This window comes from Chiloscyllium plagiosum, chromosome 1 (assembly GCF_004010195.1).
Source record: "Chiloscyllium plagiosum isolate BGI_BamShark_2017 chromosome 1, ASM401019v2, whole genome shotgun sequence".
In the NCBI taxonomy this organism is placed as follows: domain Eukaryota; kingdom Metazoa; phylum Chordata; class Chondrichthyes; order Orectolobiformes; family Hemiscylliidae; genus Chiloscyllium; species Chiloscyllium plagiosum.
The window spans coordinates 79,281,443-79,288,453 of record NC_057710.1 but is presented as its reverse complement, the minus strand read 5'-3'; the positions used below and the strand labels follow the sequence as shown (position 1 = coordinate 79,288,453).

The following is a 7,011-nucleotide window of genomic DNA, read 5'->3' as shown; positions in this document are numbered from 1 at the left end:
CCTTGGCTTTTTAAGACAGTGGCCAGAATGAATAGAAGCCTGTACAATTTCAGATAAAGTGAATCTTGTGAAACATTATACTGCCCCAAAAATTGAGCCAATGTGTATAAATGGCCAAACCCAATGAAATTAATGAAGTAACAAGTAATGATCAATGGGCTAGTATCAATAGGTTTGAATTGAGATGACGTAATGCCAATGTTACTGATGAAAGGTTTGAGAAGCATTTTTAATGCGTGTACCCTGCAGTCATCAGAGTGATATTGGTCATGGATGGTACGGAATCCTCCTGGGGCAGGACTATGGAGCATCACTGTCAGTGTGGGAGTCTGAGCTCAAATTATAGTCTAGATTAGAGTGATGCTGGAAAAGCACAGCAGGTCAGGCAGCATCCGAGGAACAGGAAAATCGACGTTTCGGGCAAAAGCCTGACCTGCTGTGCTTTTCCAGCACCACTCTAATCTAGACTCTGGTTTACAGAATCAGCAGTCCTTGTTTTTACCTTTACTGAGCTCAGTTTATACTCCTGCCTGAGTGATCATCCAACTGAAGTTGTAAAAATTGTAGAATTCAGTCAGTATCTTTTTTTCCCTTTTTAAAATAAACTTTTATTATTTGTTATTCCAGTGTAGTTTTTTTTATGGTTGAGTCTCTTTTGATCTAAATGGTTTAAAGGGTTAGTTTGAAAGCAGATTAACCTGAATCTAAATTATTACCTCTTTAGAATCGACTGGTGAGAACTGATGAGACCTTGCTGGATCTTTAACCAATATAGCTCTGTGCATGGTGGCTCAGTGGTTAGGGCAGCACGGTGCTCAGTGGTTAGCACTGCTCTCTCACAGTGCCAGGCACCCAGGTTCAAATCCCACCTTGGGTGACTGGCTGTGTGGAGTTTGCACGTTCTCCCCGTGTCTGTGTGGGTTTGCTCCAGTTTCTTTCCACAGTCCAAAAATATGTGCAGGTCAGGTGAATTGGCCATGCTAAATTGCCAAAAGTGTTCAGTGCATTAGTCAGAGGGAAATAGGTTTGGGTGGGTTACACTTTGGAGGTTGGTGTGGACTTGTTGGGCTGAAGGAGCTGTTTCCATACTGTAGGGTATCTAATCACACAAACATGAACTTCGGTGATCATTGTTGTGGGGGGTGAAATATTTTTCCATTTGAAACTTCCACTGGCATCACCAATCATAGTTTGAATTAAGCACTGTGCGCGTTGCATTATAAAGTCAGATATATGGTGAAACATATTGAATTCTCTACCGAAATTGCTTCAATTTCTTTAACACTTATTTGTAGTTGAGATTGCCACTTTAGAGGCAGTTTTGTGCTGTGTTTTCACACTCACTTCACAAGGATTCTCAAGAACAACAGCAAAAATAATCATCCATTGTACAGCCTTTCCAAGCTGCTCCAGACATTTCACCTTCCATTGATCTGATAACAAAATTTTAAAAATTTTGAACTGGTTTATTATCACAAAGTAAAAGCTTGTTGGAATCATGAGGGCCAGATATCATGTAGAAAATTAGAAACAGGTTCAACTGCAACCATCCCATTGTCCTCCCACTTCTAGTTATAGCGTTGATTGTCTGGTCACTAAAGCAGTCATGGAGAGGACATGGATACATTTGCTGGCTATAATGAATATAATGACAATAGAAATTAGAACATTAGAATAAAGGGAACATTTGCAGGATGGCAAACTATAACATGTGGAGAGCTGGGGCGACAATTATTCAACATACATTAATAACTGAATGAAGTATGTGAATGTACTATTGAAAATGCTTGCGGATTACATAAAAATAGATTGGAATACAAATGGCAACGATGAAACAAAAGGGTCTACAAAAGGATATAGAAAGATTAAATGAGTGAGCAAAAATTTAGCAGATGGAATATAATCTGGGAAATTATGAGGTTATGCACTTGGTGGGTCAAATGGCCTACTTCTGCTCCTGCACCTTATGGTCTTATTTCAACTTCAGTACTAAAAGAATCAAACCAAAGATGGAATTTGCAGGAGCTTGGAGCTGGAAACAATAAAGGAAAGACAGTCTGAATGGGATCAGGATGACCTCCATAAACCTCTTTGCTTTACTGCTGATCTCACCACAGCACTGTTCATACCTGCCTACTAATGCATCCATGCTTCTCATTCTATCCTCACATCCTTGTCTATCATTCCACGTTGGGAATTTATCCTCATCCTTGTCCAATTTCATCTCGCTCCCTGATAGCCACCTCACCAATGTACTGAATCCAGTGGGTGGATATATCCTATTATTCTGTTGCAGGAGAAGAGAACACAGAACACCGGGCAGGCTCCATCCACAGACCACAACTACAGCGGCAGAGGCACGGGAGATGTGTGTCATTATGATATTCTGTATATGAAAGTTTGTGGAATCTGGAATGCCAGCGTTACTTGCTAACACAATTAAATGTTAGAGATCTACATGTGATATGGTAATGTGTCGTACTGACTTGATTTCAACAGTAAAAGAAGTATGTTCTTCGTCATAAAGTCAAGCTACAATTCACTTACACTGTTTGCAGTCATGAACCTGATACAAGAAGGAACTGTAAAGATGCACTCTATTTTCTGGCTTTATTTTCTGTGTTTCAAGATGGCGTAGAAGAGTGGCAACACTAAACAACACTTTTCATTGTATTTGTAATACATATGACAATAAATGAATCTAAGTATTTCTGTTTCCATACCCTTTGATCCTTGAAGAACTAACTCCTTCCTGAAAACATTCAATGTTTTGGCCTCAACTGTTTTCTGTGGAGAGATGTAGAGTTTTGTTGAACTGCAGTAGACAATGCAACAGATAAGCTTTCATTGCTCAAAAGGTAATTGCACGGTTACTTGAAAAATTGGTACAGGCACAATGGGACAAAAAACAAATGTAACAACTCCAGGATTCTATGATTTTATTGGGCCAACATTTTTCCAAGGAGCTTGTGGATCAGCATCTCTTTCAATCTTCATTTTGTAGCCGTGCAGAGCCAATATTAACGTCAACAATTTCAGATTATAATCTCATTTATGATTTTCTGTTTTTCTTTGGGACAGCAGCCACTGCAAAGATTCGGAAATTTCCCATTCACGCCTCCTCTAGACACATCTTTTGGTTCATTTCTCACCACCATCTTTACTCATCATTCTGACTTGGAAATGTATCGGCCATTCCTTCAGTGTGACGGGGTCAAAATCCTGGAACTCCCTCCCAAACACAATTGAGGTGTTTTCAAGAAGAAGTTAGATTATAGTTCTTTGGGCTAAAGGGATCAAAGGGGAAGGTAACAGAAGCATTTAGATGTGTTCATTTATTGTCACAGTGAACGGTATTGTTTAATGTCACCGGTTGTCAACGCCATCTTGAAACACAGAAAAATAAAGCCAGAAAAATTTGAGAGTCTATCTACATCGCATGGACTTTAGTGGCTCAAGGTGGCAACTTGGTACCACCTTTGAATGAACAAGTTGGGACAGGCAATAAATACTGGCCTAACATCTCACAAGTGAATAAAAAACATGTCTGATGGTATAGAAACCTTTCATTACTTAATAAGGAACTTTAATTGTAAGGAGCTGTGTAAGAAGTGTCTGCACAGTAGTGTGGAATGTATTGGAGATTCTGTTCCCCTGGAATGAAAAACAGTTAAAGCAAGATCACATTCCACGACGCCACAATTCATAAAATCTGCTCAATTGGTGAATACTTATATGTGCAAAGTTAAAATCAGGTCACAACACCAGGTCATAGTCCAACAGGTTTAATTGGAAGCACTAGCTTTCAGAGCACTGCTTCTTCATCAGGTGGTTGCGGAGTATAAGATCGCAAGACACTGAATTTATAGCAAAAGTTTACAAAATGATGTAACTGAAATTATATATTGGAAAAGACATGGATGGTTTGTTAAGTCTCTCATCTTTTAGAATGACCATGTTGGTTTCAGTTCTTTCATATGTAACTTTTTTAAAAGTTACATTCTCAAGTGAACTTTAACAATTGGTGTCCTGTCGGCCCAGATAATGCATTGAAGGTGTGAGGTGCCCTGTGTGAGACTGTCTGTGCCCCAATGGTCAGACTGATTCTAAACTAAAAAAGGGATTTACAGAATCTTACATGGATTCATGCAGTTTTTCAGCAAAGTAAAATGTAATTCTGCAAGTACAGATTCATCCCACATATTTATATGTGTATATGTGTGTGTCTGTGTGTGGGGAGGTATGTCAGGGGTTTATGAGTGACTGTGAGAGAGTGTGTGTATGTGTATGAGTGTGAGTGTAAAGACGTATATGTCTGTGAGAGGTGCGTGTGAGAGTCTGGGAGTGTATGTGTGAGCATATGAGAGAGGGTCTGCGTGAGTGTATGGGTCTGTAAGTGTGCGTGTGTGTCTATAGGAGTGTGTGTGTGTGTGTAGGAGTGTGTGTAGGAGTGTGTGTGTGTGTCTGTGTAGAAGTGTCTGTGTGTGTGTGTAAGCGCATCTGTGTGTGTGTGTTTGTGTGTGCATGCGCATCTGTGTGTGTGTGTTTGTGTGTGCATGCGTATGTGTGCGTGTGTGTGTGTGTCTGTCTGCATGACATGAGCCCAAGGTCCTGATTGAGGTCATTCCCATGGTACCAAACTTGGCTATCAGCATCTGCTCGGCCACTTTTCATTGTTGTCTGTTCCGGAGTGCACCTTGGAGAACAGTCACCTAAAGGTCCGAGGTTGAATGTTCCAGACAGCTGAAGTGTTCTCCAACTGGGAGGGAACACTTCTGTCTGTTGATTGTTGTGCAGTGTCCATTCATCCGTTGCTGTAGCCTCTGCTTAGCTTCACAAATGCCTACAACGTATGAGATAGACAATGTTGGCTGATTCGCATGAGTACCTGACACATACATGGTGGGAGGTGTCCCCATGTGTAATGGTGGTATCCGTGTCAACATTCTGACACACCTTGCAGAGTCTGCCATGACAAGGTTGTATGGTGTTGTCCTGAAAGCTGGGCAGTTTGCAATGAACAATGATCTATTTGAGGTTTGGTGGCTATTTAAAGGTGAGAAGTGGAGGTGTGGGGAAGGTTTTGGTGAGGTGCTCATCCTCCTTGATAATGTGTTGCAGGTCATGAAGAACATGGCGTAGTTTTTCGGCTCCTGGGAGGTACTGGACAATAAAGGGTATCCTGTCGGTTGCAGCATGTGTCTGTCTCCTGAGGAGGTCATTCCGGTTTCTCGCTGTGGCATGTCGGAACTGGTGGTTCCCTGTTCTTATAAGGGCATCCTTGAGTACTTCCAGGTGCCCGTCCTGTTCTTTCTCATTTGAACAGATCCTGTGTATGTGTAGGGCTTGGCCATACGGGATGGCTGTTTTAATATGTTTCGGGTGGAAGCTGGAGAAGTGTAGCATCGTGAGGTTATCCGTGGGTTTGTGGTAGGGTGAGGTGCTGAGATACCCATCCTTGATGGAGATGGATATATCCAAGAATGACACAGTTAGTAGAAAGTAATCCATGGTGAGTTTGATGGTGGGATGAAACTCATTGATATCAATGTGTAGTTGCTTCAGCTATGCATTATCTGGGCCGACTTGAGAATGTAACTTTTAAAAAGTTCTGGAATTTACATATGAAAGAACTGAAACCAACATAGTTATTCTAAAAATGAGAGATTTAACAAACAATCCAGGTCTTTTTCAATATATCATTTCACTGTAAACTTTTGCTATAAATTCTGTCTTACAATCTTATTCTCCACAACCACCTGATGAAGGAGCAGCGCTCCGAAAGCTAGTGCTTCCAAATAAACCTGTTGGAGGATAACCTGGTGTTGTGTGATTTTTAACTTTGTACACCCCAGTCCAACACCAGCATCTCCAAATTATGACTTATATGTGTAGTTTCTTTTTATTTCTGCATTACATATCAATAACTAATTTAGACATGGGTTCCAAGAGTGATTGGTTGGGGTAATTTGAATCTGACATGATTCATGTAACTTGCTGCCTGGAAAATTGGCAGGACCTCACCATCCCAAATCCTAACCCGGCCTACTGAGCAAGTGTCAAATATACACAAAAAAAGTCGAAGTAAAGCACAATCGGTCAGGCAGCATCCAAGGAGCAGGACAGTCTACATTTCCAGCATGAGCTCTTCATCAGGAATGAGGGGTGGCCCAAGGGGACTGAGAGATAAATGAGTGGGAGGTGGGGCTGGGTGGAGGGAAAGGTAGCTGGCAATGTGATAATGAGATGAAGGTGAGGGGGAAGGTGATAGGTCGGAGTCGAGGGTGGAGCAGATAGGTGGGAAGGAAGATGCACAGGTAGGACAGTTCAAGAGAACAGTGTCGAGTTAGAAGGTTGGATCTGCGATAAGGTAGGGGGAGGGTAAATGAGAAAGCTGATGAAATTCACATTGATCCTGTGTAGTTGGAGGGTCCAAAGGTGGAAGATAAGGTGTTCTTCCTCCAGGCATCGGGTGGCTAGAGTTTGGCGGTGGAGGAGGCCCAGGACTTGCATGTCCTTGATGGAGTGGAAGGGGGAGTTTAAGTGTTCGGCCATGGGGCGGTGGGGTTTATAGTGTGCACGTCCCTAAAATTTTAGGAAGGATTCTTTTTACATATTCAAAGACGATAATATTATTGGGACCCAAGTGCAATTGGAAAACTTCGCTGAAAATCTGTGATGGCCTTCTTGTCAGTTGAAAACTATGGAGAAGGTTAGGCTTTGGTGCGGAGATGAAAATGTGTTGCTGGAAAAGCGCAGCAGGTCAGGCAGCATCCAAGGAGCAGGAGAATCGACGTTTCGGGCATGAGCCCTTCTTCAGGAATGAGGAAAGGGTGCCAAGCAGGCTAAGATAAAAGGTAGGGAGGAGGGATTTGGGGGAGGGGTGTTGGAAATGCGATAGGTGGAAGGAGGTTAAGGTGAGGGTGATAGGCCGGAGTGGGGGTGGGGGCGGAGAGGTCAGGAAGAAGATTGCAGGTTAGGAAGGTGGTGCTGAGTTCGAGGGTTGGGACT

General features: G+C 42.2%; 1 long non-coding RNA gene across 3 annotated transcripts in view; it reads right to left on the bottom strand.

The window, feature by feature from the left end:
• Nucleotides 1-1,467: 1,467 nt before the first annotated feature.
• Nucleotides 1,468-7,011, bottom strand: part of LOC122555623 — a 34,860-nt gene continuing 29,316 nt past the window's right edge. For 2 of the 3 annotated variants that reach the window (XR_006313331.1, XR_006313330.1), the window contains one exon: nucleotides 1,468-1,634. This is a non-coding gene — a long non-coding RNA (uncharacterized LOC122555623). Of the gene's footprint in view, nucleotides 1,635-3,251; nucleotides 3,288-7,011 lie in introns of those variants that run through there. The other variant, XR_006313332.1, reaches the window with a different exon arrangement.